Source organism: Coregonus clupeaformis, unplaced genomic scaffold (genome assembly GCF_020615455.1).
Source record: "Coregonus clupeaformis isolate EN_2021a unplaced genomic scaffold, ASM2061545v1 scaf0500, whole genome shotgun sequence".
NCBI lineage: Eukaryota > Metazoa > Chordata > Actinopteri > Salmoniformes > Salmonidae > Coregonus > Coregonus clupeaformis.
The window spans coordinates 258,192-275,558 of NW_025533955.1; the positions used below are offsets into that span (position 1 = coordinate 258,192).

The following is a 17,367-nucleotide window of genomic DNA, read 5'->3' on the forward strand; positions in this document are numbered from 1 at the left end:
GAGAAACTACAAGAACATATATTTAAATACATTTGCATTAACAGTTTGTAATAATAATATAATAGATTTTGTATTAATGACAATTCATCCATTACAGGAAGTGTGGTTATATTTATTATTTTATTTGTAATGTTAATTTTTCTTCCTGTTTGTGAGAAAATGTTTGTACTCAGGACACCATTGGGAATGAGACCCTGGTCTGAATTGGGCTACCCTGAATAAATTCAAGTTAATAAAAATAAATATAAATAGGATGAGCTGCTGTTTTTATTGTTCTCTGTTGATGCATCTGTCTTCCTCCTTTGATATGTGACATGTTGTCATGATCAGGATCATAGTCAGTAATGTAGTCAGTAATGAATGGTAGTCAGTAATGTAGTCAGTAATGAATGGTAGTCCGATTGAGAGAGAGAGAAACAAACATGTGGTTTCACAGTACAGGTACATTATCAGTTAAGAGTTCAATCATATTGTATTGGAACACCACCAAAGATCTCCTCCATGGATGATGGGTCAGTTTAGGACAATAATGCATACTGTTAGACACAGTAGTATTTCACTGTTGTCTCAGTTTAGACCTGGATGGACAAAGTCTGTCTCCGTTTCATCGACGCTCCATGATAATGCTCTATGATGCTCCATATCAGAGACTGTCCAGTGTTATCTGTCCAAGGTTAACGGTCCAGGGTTGGCTGGGGGACGAGGTCACTTATCTGTTTTAGTCCTGTTTAGGTTATTTTACTCCTGAGGTTCATAGGACCTTAGTTTCTCCTTCAGATGTTCCGGAATGTCTTCCAAGTTCCCTGGAAGGTATGACCTCATTACTATAATATTAGAACATGTTTAGTATAGTACTATACAGTGCATTCGGAAAGTATTCAGACCTTTTCCACATTTTGTTATGTTACAACATTATTCTAAAATTTATTAAATAATTTGTTTTCCTAATCAATCTACACACAATACCCCATAATGACAAAGTGAAAACAGGTTTTTAGAAATGTGTGCAAATGTATTAAAAATAAAAAACAGAAATACCTTAATTCCATAAGTATTCAGTTCCTTTGCTATTAGCCTTGAAATTGAGCTCAGGTGCATCCTGTTTCCATTGATCATCCTTGAGATGTTTCTACAACTTGATTAGAGTCCACCAGTGGTAAATTCTATTGATTGGACATTATTTGGAAAGGCACACACCTGTCTATATAAGGACCCACAGTTGACAGTGCATCTCAGAGCAAAAACCAACCCATAAGGTTGAAGGAATAGAACTCGGAGACAGGATTGTGTCGAGGCACAGATCTAGGGAAGGGTACCAAATAAATTGAAGGTCCCCAAGAACACAGTGGCCTCCATCATTCTTAAATGGAAGACGTTTGGAACCACCAAGACTCTTCCTAGAGCTGGCCGTCTGGTCAAACTAAGCAATCGGGGGAGAAGGGCCTTGGTCAGGGAGGTGACCAAGAACCCGATGGTCACTCTGACAGAGCTCTAGAGTTCCTCTGTGGAGATGGGAGAACCTTCCAGAAGGACAACCATCTCTGCAGCACTCCACCAATCAGGCCTTTATGGTAGAGTGGCCAGACGAAGCCTCTCCTCAGTAAAAGGCACATTAGTTCAAGAATGGCGTCAGGAGAAGATGGCTGCCGTTTTACAGCCCTCTAACCAATTGTACTATTATGTGTGTTTTTTCGCGTTATTTGTAATTTATTCTGTACATAATGTTTCTGCCACCGTCTCTTATGACCAAAAAGAGCTTCTGGATATCAGGACAGCGATTACTCACCTCGTATTGGACAAATATTTTTTCTTCAACGAGTCAGAAGCAAAGGATATTCTACGGACACCCGACAAGGCCCAAATCCCCGTCATTCGCATGAGAAAGAGACCGCGATATCGTGGACGTAGGCCGGGGTGCCTTGTAAAGATCCGACGGCGAGCGAGTAAACTGCCTCTTCCATCAATCCTATTAGCCAATGTTCAATCGTTTGAAAATAAATTGGACGACCTAAGATCACGGTTATCCTACCAACGGGACATTAAAAACTGTAATATCTTATGTTTCACAGAGTCGTGGCAGAACGACGACATGGATAGCATACAGCTAGCAGGCTATACGCTACATCGGCAGGATAGAACGGCTGACTCCGGTAAGACAAGGGGTGGCGGTCTGTGTATATTTGTAAACAGCTGGTGCATAAAAGCTTATAAGAAATCCCGCTATGCCCACCGACGAACCATTAAACAGGCAAAGAGTCAATAGAGGACTAAGATTGAATCGTACTACACCGGCTCTGACGCTCGTCGGATGTGGCAGGGTTTGAAAACTATTACAGACTACAAAGGGAAGCACAGCCACGAGCTGCCCAGTGACACAAGCCTACCAGACGAGCTAAATCACTTCTATGCTCGCTTCGAGGCAAGCAACACTGAAGCATGCATGAGAGCACCAGCTGTTCCGGATGACTATGTGATCATGCTCTGCGTAGCCGATGTGAGGAAGACTTTTAAGCAGGTCAACGTTCACAAGGCCGCAGGGCCAGACGGATTACCAGGATGTGTACTCCGAGCATGTGCTGACCAACTGGCAAGTGTCTTCACTGACATTTTCAACATGTCCCTTACTGAGTCTGTAATACCAACATGTTTCAAGCAGACCACCTTAGTCCCTGTGCCCAAGAACACTAAGATAACCTGCCTAAATGACTACCGACCCGTAGCACTCACGTCTGTAGCCATGAAGTGCTTTGAAAGGCTGGTCATGGCTCACATCAACACCATTATCCCAGAAACCCTAGACCCACTCCAATTTGCATACCACCCCAACAGATCCACAGATTATGCAATCTCTATTGCACTCCACACTGCCCTTTCCCACCTGGACAAGAGGAACACCTACGTGAGAATGCTATTCATTGACTACAGCTCAGCGTTCAACACCATAGTGCCCTCAAAGCTCATCACTAAGCTAAGGACACTGGGACTAAACACCTCCCTCTGCAACTGGATCCTGGACTTCCTGACGGGCCGCCCCCAGGTGGTAAGGGTAGGTAACAACACATCTGCCACGCTGATCCTCAACACGGGGGCCCCTCATGGGTGTGTGCTCAGTCCCCTCCTGTACTCCCTGTTCACCCATGACTGCATGGCCAGACACGACTCAAACACCATCATTAAGTTTGCCGACGACACAACAATGGTAGGCCTGATCACAGACAACGATGAGACAGCCTATAGGGAGGAGGTCAGAGACCTTGCCATGTGGTGCCAGGATCACAACCTATCTCTTAACATGATCAAGACAAAGGAGATGATTGTGGACTACAGGAAAAAAAAAGAGGACTGAGCACGCCCCCATTCTCATCGACGGGGCTGTAGTGGAACAGGGTGAGAGCTTCAAGTTCCTTGCTGTCCACATCACCAACAAACTATCATGGTCCAAACACACCAAGACAGTTGTGAAGAGGGCACGACAAAGCCTATTCCCCCTCAGGAGATTGAAAAGATTTGGCATGTGTCCTCAGATCCTCAAAAGGTTCTACAGCTGCACCATCGAGAGCATCCAGACTGGTTGCATCACCGCCTGGTATGGCAACTGCTCGGCCTCCGACCGTAAGGCACTACAGAGGGTAGTGCATCACTGGGGCCAAGATTCCTGCCATCCAGGACCTCTATACCAGGCGATGTCAGAGGAAGGCCCTATAAAATTGTCAGACTCCAGCCACCCAAGTCATAGACTGTTCTCTCTGCTATCGCACGGCAAGTGGTACCGGAGCGCCAAATCTAGGTCCAAGAGGCTTCTAAACAGGTTCTACCCCCAAGCCATAAGACTCCTGAACATCTAATCAAATGGCTACCCGGACTATCTGCATTGCTGACACTGAGAGAGCTTGAGAGGATCTGCAGAGAGGAATGGGAGAAACTCCCCAATTACAGGTGTGCCAAGCTTGTAGCGTCATACCCAAGAAGACTCAAGGCTGTAATCGCTGCCAAAGGTGCTTCAACAAAGTACTGAGTAAAGGGTCTGAACACTTATGTAAATGTGATATTTCTAAATACCTGTTTTTGCTTTGTTATTATGGGCTATTGTGTGTAGATTGATATTAAAAATAAATGTTTAGAATAAGGCTGTAACGTAACAAAATGTGGAAAAAGTCAAGGGGTCTGAATACTTTTCGAATGCACTGTATAACCTTTCATACATTTGCAACATGCTAGCAAAGCTCCAGCACCAGGTTCTTCCAGTAACAATGTCATTAATTGGTTTCATTTTGATTAAATAATATACATGTTGGATTTATATTTATTTAGCTGTTTTTAAACACCTCCACAACAATCTTCATCAATGCCTTTACAAAACATTTACAGAAACCATCAAGAAGTTACTTACCATTTAGCTGTTAAGATGTGATGTGATCTTTTCTTTCCGGATGTTGTTTCTGGATGGAATCTGAAGAATAGAGCAAAAACATACATTAGTCCAGTGTAGTTACATTTCTTTTACACATTTGATTTGCAAACAAATTGTAATTCATTGTACCTCCCCTCACTTTAAAATAGGATCCAAAATACTCATAACACAACATCATGCTTTATGGGGTTCCATCATGTCAGACTCTAACCCGTTAGACATCTGCTCCTCTCAATCAGATCAATCATAACAGACACATTCTCTCCATCATGTGACTCGTGACATATGGAGTAAAGTCAAACACAGCCTGTCTGCATGGTTCTGGAGAGACTGACACGGCTACATCACGGCTATATCACGGCTACATCACGGCTACATCACGGCTACATCACGGCTACATCTGACACGGCTACATCTGACACGGCTACATCTGACACGGCTACATCTGACACGGCTACATCACGGCTATATCACGGCTACATCACGGCTACATCTGACACGGCTACATCTGACACGGCTACATCTGACACGGCTATATCACGGCTATATCACGGCTACATCACGGCTACATCACGGCTACATCTGACACGGCTACATCTGACACGGCTACATCTGACACGGCTATATCACGGCTACATCTGACACGGCTACATCTGACACGGCTACATCTGACACGGCTACATCTGACACGGCTACATCTGACACGGCTACATCTGACACGGCTACATCTGACACGGCTATATCACGGCTACATCTGACACGGCTACATCTGACACGGCTACATCACGGCTATATCACGGCTACATCACGGCTACATCACGGCTACATCTGACACGGCTACATCTGACACGGCTACATCTGACACGGCTACATCTGACACGGCTACATCTGACACGGCTACATCACGGCTACATCACGGCTACATCTGACACGGCTACATCTGACACGGCTACATCTGACACGGCTACATCTGACACGGCTACATCTGACACGGCTACATCTGACACGGCTACATCTGACACGGCTACATCTGACACGGCTACATCTGACACGGCTACATCACGGCTACATCTGACACGGCTACATCTGACACGGCTACATCTGACACGGCTACATCACGGCTATATCACGGCTATATCACGGCTACATCTGACACGGCTACATCTGACACGGCTACATCACGGCTACATCACGGCTATATCACGGCTACATCACGGCTACATCTGACACGGCTACATCTGACACGGCTACATCTGACACGGCTACATCTGACACGGCTATATCACGGCTACATCACGGCTATATCACGGCTACATCACGGCTACATCTGACACGGCTACATCTGACACGGCTACATCTGACACGGCTACATCTGACACGGCTACATCACGGCTACATCACGGCTACATACACGGCTACATCACGGCTACATCACGGCTACATCTGACACGGCTACATCTGACACGGCTACATCTGACACGGCTACATCTGACACGGCTACATCACGGCTATATCACGGCTACATCACGGCTACATCACGGCTACATCTGACACGGCTACATCTGACACGGCTACATCTGACACGGCTACATCTGACACGGCTACATCTGACACGGCTACATCTGACACGGCTACATCTGACACAGCTACATCACGGCTATATCACGGCTATATCACGGCTACATCTGACACGGCTACATCTGACACGGCTATATCTGACACGGCTACATCACGGCTACATCACGGCTATATCACGGCTATATCACGGCTACATCACGGCTACATCTGACACGGCTACATCTGACACGGCTACATCTGACACGGCTACATCTGACACGGCTATATCACGGCTACATCTGACACGGCTACATCACGGCTACATCTGACACGGCTACATCTGACACGGCTACATCACGGCTACATCTGACACGGATACATCACGGCTACATCTGACACGGCTACATCTGACACGGCTACATCACGGCTACATCTGACACGGCTACATCACGGCTACATCTGACACGGCTACATCTGACACGGCTACATCTGACACGGCTACATCTAACACGGCTACATCACGGCTACATCTGACACGGCTACATCTGACACGGCTACATCACGGCTACATCTGACACGGCTACATCTGACACGGCTACATCTGACACGGCTACATCTGACACGGCTACATCACGGCTACATCTGACACGGCTACATCTGACACGGCTACATCACGGCTACATCTGACACGGCTACATCTGACACGGCTACATCACGGCTACATCTGACACGGCTACATCACGGCTACATCTGACACGGCTACATCTGACACGGCTACATCTGACACGGCTACATCTGACACGGCTACATCACGGCTACATCTGACACGGCTACATCTGACACGGCTACATCACGGCTACATCTGACACGGCTACATCACGGCTACATCTGACACGGCTACATCTGACACGGCTACATCTGACACGGCTACATCACGGCTATATTGACACGGCTATATCGACACGGCTACATCACGGCTACATCTGACACGGCTACATCTGGACACGGCTACATCTGACACGGCTATATCACGGCTACATCTGACACGGCTACATCTGACACGGCTATATCACGGCTACATCTGACACGGCTACATCTGACACGGCTACATCTGACACGGCTATATCACGGCTACATCTGACACGGCTACATCTGACACGGCTACATCTGACACGGCTACATCTGACACGGCTACATCTGACACGGCTATATCACGGCTATATCTGACACGGCTATATCTAACACGTACAGTGCCTTCAGAAAGTATTCATAGCCTTTGACTTATTCCACATTTTGCTGTTACAGCCTGAATTCAACAATTTATTAAATATATATGTCTCACCCATCTACACACACAACCCCATAATGACAAAGTGAAAACCAAATTTTTTGATATTTTTAGCAAATTTATTGACAATGAAATATCTAATTTACATAAATATTCACACCTCTGAGTCAATCCCCTTTGTCAGCGATTCCAGCTGTGAGTCTTTCTGGGTCAGTATCTAAGATCTGTGCACACCTGGATTGTACAATATTTGCACATTATTCTTTAAAAAATTCTTCAAGCTCTGTCAAGTTGTTTGTTGATCTTTGCTAGACAGCCATTTTCAAGTCTTGCCATAGATATTCAAGCCAATTTTAAGTCAACTGTAACTAGGCCACTCATGAACATTCACTGTCTTCTTTGTAAACACCAGGTTTTCCTCTAGGATTTTGCTTGTGCATAGCTCTATTCTGTTTATTTTTATCAAAAAAACTCTCCAGTCCTTGCCGATGACAAGCATACCCATAACATGATGCAGACACCACCATGCTTGAAAATATGAAGAGTGGTACTCAGTGATGTGTTGTGTTGGATTTTTTCCCAAACATAAGGCTTTGTATTCAGGACATTAAGTTAATTTCCTAGCCAATGTTTTTGCAGTTTTACTTTAGTGCCTAATTGCAAACAGGATGCATGTTTTGGAATATTTTTATTCTGTACAGGCTTCCTTCTTTTCATTGTCATTTAGTTAGCATTATGCAGTAACTACAATGTTGTTGATCCATCCTCAGTTTTCTCCTATCACAGCCATTGAACTCTGTAACTGTTTTAAAGTCACCATTGGCCTCATGGTGAAATCTCTGAGTGGTTTCCTTCCTCTCCTGCAACTGAGTTAGGAAGAACGCCTGTATCTTTGTAGTGACTGGGTGTATTGATACACCATCCAAAGTGTCATTAATAACTTCATCCATCTATCAACAGGTGCCCTTCTTCGCGAGGCAAAACTTCCCAGGTTGAATCTGTGTTTTAAATTCACTGCTCAACTGAGGGACCTTACAATTATCTGTATGTCTGAGGTACAGAGATGAGGTATTCATTCAAAAATCATGTTAAACACTTATCACACACAGTGAGTCCATGCAACTTACTATGTCACTTGTTAAGCAAATTTTTACTCCGGAACTTATTTAGGTTTGCCATAACAAAGGGGTTGAATACTTATTGACTCAAGACGTTTCAACTTTTCATTTTTAAATAATTTGTAAAAAAAAATAAAACACAATTCCACTTTAACATTATGGGGTATTGTGTGTAGGCCAGTGACACAAAATCTAAATTTAATCCATTTCAAATTCAGGCTGTAACACAACAAAATGTGGAAAAAGTCAAGGGGTGTAAATACTTTCTGAAGGCAATGTATATCTAAAGTCTATTCAACGCTGGTCTGACCAATCAGAATCCATGCTTCAAGATTGTTTTGATCACGCGGACTGGGATATGTTCCGGGAGCCTCTGAGAATAACATTGATGTATACACGGACACGGTGACTGAGTTCATCAGGAAGTGTATAAGGGATGTTGGTCCCACTGTGACTATTAAAACCTCCCCAAACCAGAAACCTTGGATAGACGGCAGCATTAGCATTAGCATTAGCGCAGAACTGAAAGCGCGAAACACCGTATTTAACCATGGCAACGTGACTGGGAATGTGGTCGAATACAAACAGTGTAATTATTCCATCCTTAAGGCAATCAAACAGGCAAAACGTCAGTACAGAGACAAAGTGGAGTCACAATTCAACCGTTAAGACACGAGACGTACAGTTGTAGTCGGAAGTTTACATACACTTAGGTTGGAGTCATTAAAACTCATTTTTCAACCACTCAACAAATTTCTTGTTAACAAACTATCATTTTGGCAAGTTGGTTAGGACATCTACTTTGTGCATGACACAAGTCGTTTTTCCAACAATTGTTTACAGACATATTATTTCACTTATAATTAACTGTATCGCAATTCCAGTGGGTCAGAAGTTTACATACACTAAGTTGACTGTGCCTTTAAACAGCTTGGAAAATTCCAGAAAATGATGTCATGGCTTTAGAAGCTTCTGATAGGCTAATTGACATCATTTGAGTCAATTGGAGGTGTACCTGTGGATGTATTTCAAGGCCTACCTTCACACTCAGTGCCTCTTTGCTTGACATCATGGGGAAAATCAAAATAAATCAGCCAAGACCTCAGAAAAATAATTGTAGACCTCCACAAGTCTGGTTCATCCTTGGGAGCAATTTCCAAACGCCTGAAGGTACCACGTTCATCTGTACCAACAATAGTACGCAAGTATAAACACCATGGGACCACGCAGCCATCATACCGCTCAGGAAGGAGACGCATTCTGTCTCCTAGAGATGAACATACTTTGGTGCAAACAATCCCAGAACAACAACAAAGGACCTTGTGAAGATGCTGGAGGAAACAGGTACAAAAGTATCTATATCCACAGTAAAACGAGTCCTATATCGATATAACCTGAAAGGCCGCTCAGCAAGGAAGAAGCCACTGCTCCAAAACCACCATAAAAATGGCAGACTACGGTTTGCAGCTGCACATGGGGACAAAGATCGTACTTTTTGGAGAACTGTCCTCTGGTCTGATGAAACAAAAATAGAATTGTTTGGCCATAATGACCATCGTTATGTTTGGAGGAAAAAGGCGGATGCTTGCAAGCCGAAGAACACCATCCCAACCGTGAAGCACGGGGGTGGCAGCATCATGCTGTGGGGGTGCTTTGCTGCAGGAGGGACTGGTGCATTTCACAAAATAGATGGCATCATGAGGAAGGAAAATTATGTGGATATATTGAAGCAACGTCTCAAGACATCAGTCAGGAAGTTAAAGCTTGGTCGCAAATGGGTCTTCCAAATGGACAATGACCCCAAGCATACTTCCAAAGTTGTGGCAAAATGGCTTAAGGACAACAAAGTCAAGGTATTGGAGTGGCCATCACAAAGCCCTGACCTCAATCCTATAGAAAATGTGTGGGCAGAACTGAAAAAGCGTGTGCGAGCAAGGAGGCCTATAAACCTGACTCAGTTACACCAGCTCTGTCAGGAGGAATGGGCCAAAATTCACCCAACTTATTGTGGGAAGCTTGTGGAAGGCTACCCAAAACATTTGACCCAAGTTAAACAATTTAAAGGCAATGCTACCAATACTAATTGAGTGTATGTAAACTTCTGACCCACTAGGAATGTGATGAAAGAAATAAAAGCTGAAATAAATCATTCTCTCTACTATTATTCTGACATTTCACATTCTTAAAATAAAGTGGTGATCCTAACTGACCTAAGACAGGGAATTTTTACTAGGATTAAATGTCAGGAATTGTGATTTGACTAAGGTGTATGTAAACTTCAGACTTCAACTGTATGTGGCAGGGTTTACAGACAATCACAGACTACAAAGGGAAAACCAGCCACGTCGCGGACACCGACGTCTTGCTCCCAGACAAGCTAAACACCTTCTTCGCCCGCTTTGAGGATAACACAGTGCCACCGACGCGGCCCATTCCCAAGGACTGTGGGCTCTCGTTCTCCGTGGCCAAAGTGAGTAAGACATTTAAGCGTGTTAACTCTCGAAGGCTGCTGGCCCAGACGGCATCCCTAGCCGCATCCTCAGAGCATGCGCAGACCAGCTGGCTGGAGGGTTTACGGACATATTAAATCTCTCCCTATCCCAGTCTGCTGTCCCCACTTGCTTCAATATGTCCACCATTGTTCCTGTACCCAAGAAGGCAAAGGTAACTGAACTAAATGACTATCGCCCCATAGCATTCACTTCTGTCATCATGAAGTGCTTTGAGAAGCTAGTTAAGGATCATATCACCTCCACCTTACCTGACACCCTAGACCAACTTCAATTTGCTTACCGGCCCAATAGATCCACAGACGATGCAATTGCCATCACACTGCCCTATCCAATCTGGACAAGAGGAATACCTATGTAAGAATGCTGTTCATTGACTATAGCTCAGCATTCAACACCATAGTACCCTCCAAGCTCATCATTAAGCTCAGGGCCCTGGGTCTGAACCCCGCCCTGTGCAACTGGGTCCTGGACTTCCTGACGGGCCAGGTCACTTGGCTCTGTCATATCCTCACATGGCCTCTCCTATCATTGCTACGCTGACGACACACAACTAATCTTCTCCTTTCCCCCTTCTGATAACCAGGTGGCGAATCGCATCTCTGCATGTCTGGCAGACATATCAGTATGGATGACGGATCACCACCTCAAGCTGAACCTCGGCAAGACGGAGCTGCTCTTCCTCCCGGGGAAGGACTGCCCGTTCCATGATCTCGCCATCACGGTTGACAACTCCGTTGTGTCCTCCTCCCAGAGTGCGAAGAGCCTTGGCGTGACCCTGGACAACACCCTGTCGTTCTCCGCTAACATCAAGGCGGTGACCCGATCCTGTAGGTTCATGCTCTACAACATTCGGAGAGTACGACCCTGCCTTACACAGGAAGCGGCACAGGTCCTAATCCAGGCACTTGTCATCTCCCGTCTGGATTACTGCAACTCGCTGTTGGCTGGGCTCCCTGCCTGTGCCATTAAACCCCTACAACTCATCCAGAATGCCGCAGCCCGTCTGGTGTTCAACCTTCCCAAGTTCTCTCACGTCACCCCGCTCCTCCGCACACTCCACTGGTTTCCAGTTGAAGCTCGCATCTGCTACAAGACCATGGTGCTTGCCTACGGAGCTGTGAGGGGAACAGCACCTCCGTACATTCAGGCTCTGATCAGTCCCTACACCCAAACGAGGGCACTGCGTTCATCCACCTCTGGCCTGCTGGCTCCCCTACCTCTGCGGAAGCATAGTTCCCGCTCTGCCCAGTCAAAACTGTTCGCTGCTCTGGCACCCCAATGGTGGAACAAGCTTCCTCACGATGCCAGGACAGCGGAGTCACTCACCACCTTCCGGAGACATTTGAAACCCCACCTCTTTAAGGAATACCTGGGATAGGATAAAGTAATACTTCTACCCCCACCCCTTTACTCCAATAAAAAACATTAAAAAAAAAAAAAAAACATTGTAAAGTGGTTATCCCACTGGCTATAAGGTGAATGCACCTATTTGTAAGTCGCTCTGGATAAGAGCGTCTGCTAAATGACGTAAATGTAAATGTGGTGAAGGTAGGAAACAACACCTCCACTTCGCTGATCCTCAACACTGGGGCCCCACAATGGTGCGTGCTCAGCCCCCTCCTGTACTCCCTGTTCACCCATGACTGCGTGGCCAAGCACGCCTCCAACTCAATCATCAAGTTTGCAGATGACACGACAGTAGTAGGCTTGATTACCAACAATGTCGAGACCGCCTACAGGGAGGAGGTGAGGGCTCTGGGAGTGTGGTGCCAGGAAAATAACCTCTCAATCAATGTCAACAAAACAAAGGAGATGATCGTGGACTTCAGGAAACAGTAGAGGGTGCACCCCCCTATCCACATCGACAGGACCGCAGTGGAGAAGGTGGAAAGCTTCAAGTTCCTCGGCGTACACATCACTGACAATCTGAAATGGTCCACCCACACAGACAGTGTTGTGAAAAAGGCGCAACAGCGCCTTTTCAACCTCAGGAGGCTGAAGAAATGTGGCTTGGCACCTAAAACCCTCACAAACTTTTACAGATGCACAATTGAGAGCATCCTGTCGGGCTGTATCACCGCCTGGTACGGCAACTGCACCGCCCGCAACCACAGGGCTCTCCAGAGGGTGGTGCGGTCTGCCCAACGCATCACCGGGGGCAAACTACCAGCCCTCCAGGACACCTACAGCACCCGATGTCACAGGAAGGCCAAAAAGATCATTAAGGACATCAACCACCCTAGCCACGGCCTGTTCACCCCGCTATCATCCAGAAGGCGAGGTCAGTACAGGTGCATCAAAGCTGGGACCGAGAGACTGAAAAACAGCTTCTACCTCAAGGCCATCAGACTGTTAAATAGCCATCACTAGCCGGCTACCACCTGGTTATTCAACCCTGCACCTTAGAGGATGCTGCCCTATATTCATAGACATGGAATCACTGGCCACTTTAATAATGGAACACTGGTCACTTTAATAATGTTTACATACTGCTTTACTAATTTTATACATACAGTGGGGGGAAAAAGTATTTAGTCAGCCACCAATTGTGCAAGTTCTCCCACTTAAAAAGATGAGAGGCCTGTAATTTTCATCATAGGTACACGTCAACTATGACAGACAAAATGAGGGAAAAAAATCCAGAAAATCACATTGTAGGATTTTTAATGAATTTATTTGCAAATTATGGTGGAAAATAAGTATTTGGTCAATAAGAAAAGTTTCTCAATACTTTGTTATATACCCTTTGTTGGCAATGACACAGGTCAAACATGTTCTGTAAGTCTTCACAAGGTTTTCACACACTGTTGCTGGTATTTTGGCCCATTCCTCCATGCAGAGCAGTGATGTTTTGGGGCTGTCGCTGGGCAACACGGACTTTCAACTCCCTCCAAAGATTTTCTATGGGGTTGAGATCTGGAGACTGGCTAGGCCACTCCAGGACCTTGAAATGCTTCTTACGAAGCCACTCCTTCGTTGCCCAGGCGGTGTGTTTGGGATCATTGTCATGCTGAAAGACCCAGCCACGTTTCATCTTCAATGCCCTTGCTGATGGAAGGAGGTTTTCACTCAAAATCTCACGATACATGGCCCCATTCATTCTTTCCTTTACACGGATCAGTCGTCCTGGTCCCTTTGCAGAAATACAGCCCCAAAGTATGATGTTTCCACCCCCATGCTTCACAGTAGGTATGGTGTTCTTTGGATGCAATTCGGCATTTTTTGTCCTCCAAACACAATGAGTTGAGTTTTTACCATAAAGTTATATTTTGGTTTCATCTGACCATATGACATTCTCCCAATCCTCTTCTGGATCATCCAAATGCACTCTAGCAAACTTCAGACGGGCCTGGACATGTACTGGCTTAAGCAGGGGGACACGTCTGGCACTGCAGGATTTGAGTCCCTGGCGGCATAGTGTGTTACTGATGGTAGGCTTTGTTACTTTGGTCCCAGCTCTCTGCAGGTCATTCACTAGGTCCCCCCGTGTGGTTCTGGGATTTTTGCTCACCGTTCTTGTGATCATTTTGACCCCACGGGGTGAGATCTTGCGTGGAGCCCCAGATCGAGGGAGATTATCAGTGGTCTTGTATGTCTTCCATTTCCTAATAATTGCTCCCACAGTTGATTTCTTCAAACCAAGCTGCTTACCTATTGCAGATTCAGTCTTCCCAGCCTGGTGCAGGTCTACAATTTTGTTTCTGGTGTCCTTTGACAGCTCTTTGGTCTTGGCCATAGTGGAGTTTGGAGTGTGACTGTTTGAGGTTGTGGACAGGTGTCTTTTATACTGATAACAAGTTCAAACAGGTGCCATTAATACAGGTAACGAGTGGAGGACAGAGGAGCCTCTTAAAGAAGAAGTTACAGGTCTGTGAGAGCCAGAAATCTTGCTTGTTTGTAGGTGACCAAATACTTATTTTCCACCATAATTTGCAAATAAATTCATAAAAAATCCTACAATGTGATTTTCTGGATTTTTTTCTTCTCAATTTGTCTGTCATAGTTGACGTGTACCTATGATGAAAACTACAGGCCTCTCTCATCTTTTTAAGTGGGAGAACTTGCACAATTGGTGGCTGACTAAATACATTTTTTCCCCACTGTATTTACTGTATTCTATTCTACTGTATTTTAGTCTATGCCACTCTGACATTGGTCATCTTAATATTTATATATTTCTTAATTCCATTCTTTTACATTTAGATTTGTGTGTATTGTTGTGAATTGTTAGATATTAATGCACTGTTGGAGCTAGGAACACAAGCATTTCGCTACACCCGCAATAACATCTGCTAAATATGTGTATGTGACCAATAACATTTGATTTGATTTAACTGGGAAACAAATGCACTGTGTGATTGATACCCAAATGTTCCACTTGTAAACTCCTAGACTACAGATTAATTTCCCAGCATTGAAAGGGATGTTATGCATGTTTGATATATTTCTCAAACATGATGAACTATAGGGTGGAACAACGAGAATATTGTTTTAAAAAAAGTTTTCTATTATTATATTGTTCTTATATTAGTAGAATATAATTATAATCTTCATTATATTTTTCAGAGGGGTTAGGGTCAGAGGTGTGGTAGGTTTAGGATCAGAGGTGTGGTAGGGTTAGAGGTGTGGTAGGGTTAGGGTCAGAGGTGTGGTAGGGTTAGGGTCAGAGGTGTGGTAGGGTTAGGGTCAGAGGTGTGGTAGGGTTAGGGTCAGAGGTGTGGTAGGGTTAGGGTCAGAGGTGTGGTAGGGTTAGGGTCAGAGGTGTGGTAGGGTCAGGGTCAGAGGTGTGGTAGGGTCAGGGTCAGAGGTGTGGTAGGGTCATGGTTAGAGGTGTGGTAGGGTTAGGGTCAGAGGTGTGGTAGGGTCAGGGTCAGAGGTGTGGTAGGGTCAGGGTCAGAGGTGTGGTAGGGTCAGGGTCAGAGGTGTGGTAGGGTTAGGGTCAGAGGTGTGGTAGGGTTAGGGTCAGGTGTGGTAGGGTCAGGGTTAGGTGTGGTAGGGTTAGGGTTAGAGGTGTGGTAGGGTCAGGGTCAGAGGTGTGGTAGGGTTAGGGTCAGAGGTGTGGTAGGGTTAGGGTCAGAGGTGTGGTAGGGTCAGGGTTAGAGGTGTGGTAGGGTTAGGGTCAGAGGTGTGGTAGGGTTAGGGTCAGAGGTGTGGTAGGGTCAGGTGTGGTAGGGTCAGGGTTAGAGGTGTGGTAGGGTTAGGGTTAGAGGTGTGGTAGGGTTAGGGTTAGAGGTGTGGTAGGGTCAGGGTTAGAGGTGTGGTAGGGTTAGGGTCAGAGGTGTGGTAGGGTCAGGGTTAGAGGTGTGGTAGGGTTAGGGTCAGAGGTGTGGTAGGGTCAGGTGTGGTAGGGTCAGGGTTAGAGGTGTGGTAGGGTTAGGGTTAGAGGTGTGGTAGGGTTAGGGTTAGAGGTGTGGTAGGGTTAGGGTCAGACGTGTGGTAGGGTTAGGGTCAGAGGAGTGGTAGGGTCAGGGTTAGAGGTGTGGTAGGGTCAGGGTCAGAGGTGTGGTAGGGTTAGGGTCAGAGGAGTGGTAGGGTTAGGGTCAGGTGTGGTAGGATCAGGGTTAGAGGTGTGGTAGGGTCAGGGTCAGAGGTGTGGTAGGGTTAGGGTCAGAGGAGTGGTAGGGTCAGGGTTAGAGGTGTGGTAGGGTCAGGGTCAGAGGTGTGGTAGGGTTAGGGTCAGAGGAGTGGTAGGGTTAGGGTCAGGTGTGGTAGGATCAGGGTTAGAGGTGTGGTAGGGTTAGGGTCAGAGGTGTGGTAGGGTCAGAGGTGTGGTAGGGTTAGGGTCAGAGGTGTGGTAGGGTTAGGGTCAGAGGTGTGGTAGGGTCAGGGTTAGAGGTGTGGTAGGGTCAGAGGTGTGGTAGGGTCAGGGTTAGAGGTGTGGTAGGGTCAGGGTCAGAGGTGTGGTAGGGTCATGTTGTGCAATAGTAGCTTCTATAATATATTGAACACTTACATTCCAAAACGCTATACAATATTTTACACACAAAGCTACCCACTAGCATTCATTTCTGATGAAAAAACACAAATGTGAAAGATTGGTGGATATAACATTTTGGAAATAAACTCTTCATATATAATTCCATAACTGTATATTAGTAGGTGTTCTGACCATCTGTAGTTGCTGCACCCGCTCCTCTCTGTACGATAACTCTCTCTTCATCTGGTCCTGGAAATGATCTGGGATGGAGAAAACCACATTGAAACATTAGACTCCTACATTATATAAAACTGTGTGTTACTGTGTTTGGTGTTATTAAACGATTGAGTGATAAAGCAACAGAAATAGGAATCTTAATGTAGTGTAACACCATTAACACTAACCCATTAACCCATCAACCTATTAACCCTAACCATTAACCCATCAACCTGTTAACCCTAACCCATAAACCCTAACCATTAACCCATCAACCTGTTAACCCTAACCCATTAACCCTAACCATTAACCCATCAACCTGTTAACCCTAAACCATTAACCCAAAC

The 17,367-nt window shown here is 45.6% G+C and overlaps 1 long non-coding RNA gene across 1 annotated transcript; it reads right to left on the bottom strand.

The window, feature by feature from the left end:
• Positions 1-741: 741 nt before the first annotated feature.
• On the bottom strand, positions 742-17,064 carry LOC121559452. Its single transcript, XR_005998773.1, has 3 exons — positions 16,997-17,064; positions 4,391-4,450; positions 742-803 (listed from the first exon to the last, which is right to left on the bottom strand). It is a non-coding gene; the product is annotated as an uncharacterized LOC121559452 (long non-coding RNA).
• Between the last annotated feature and the right edge of the window lie 303 nt (positions 17,065-17,367).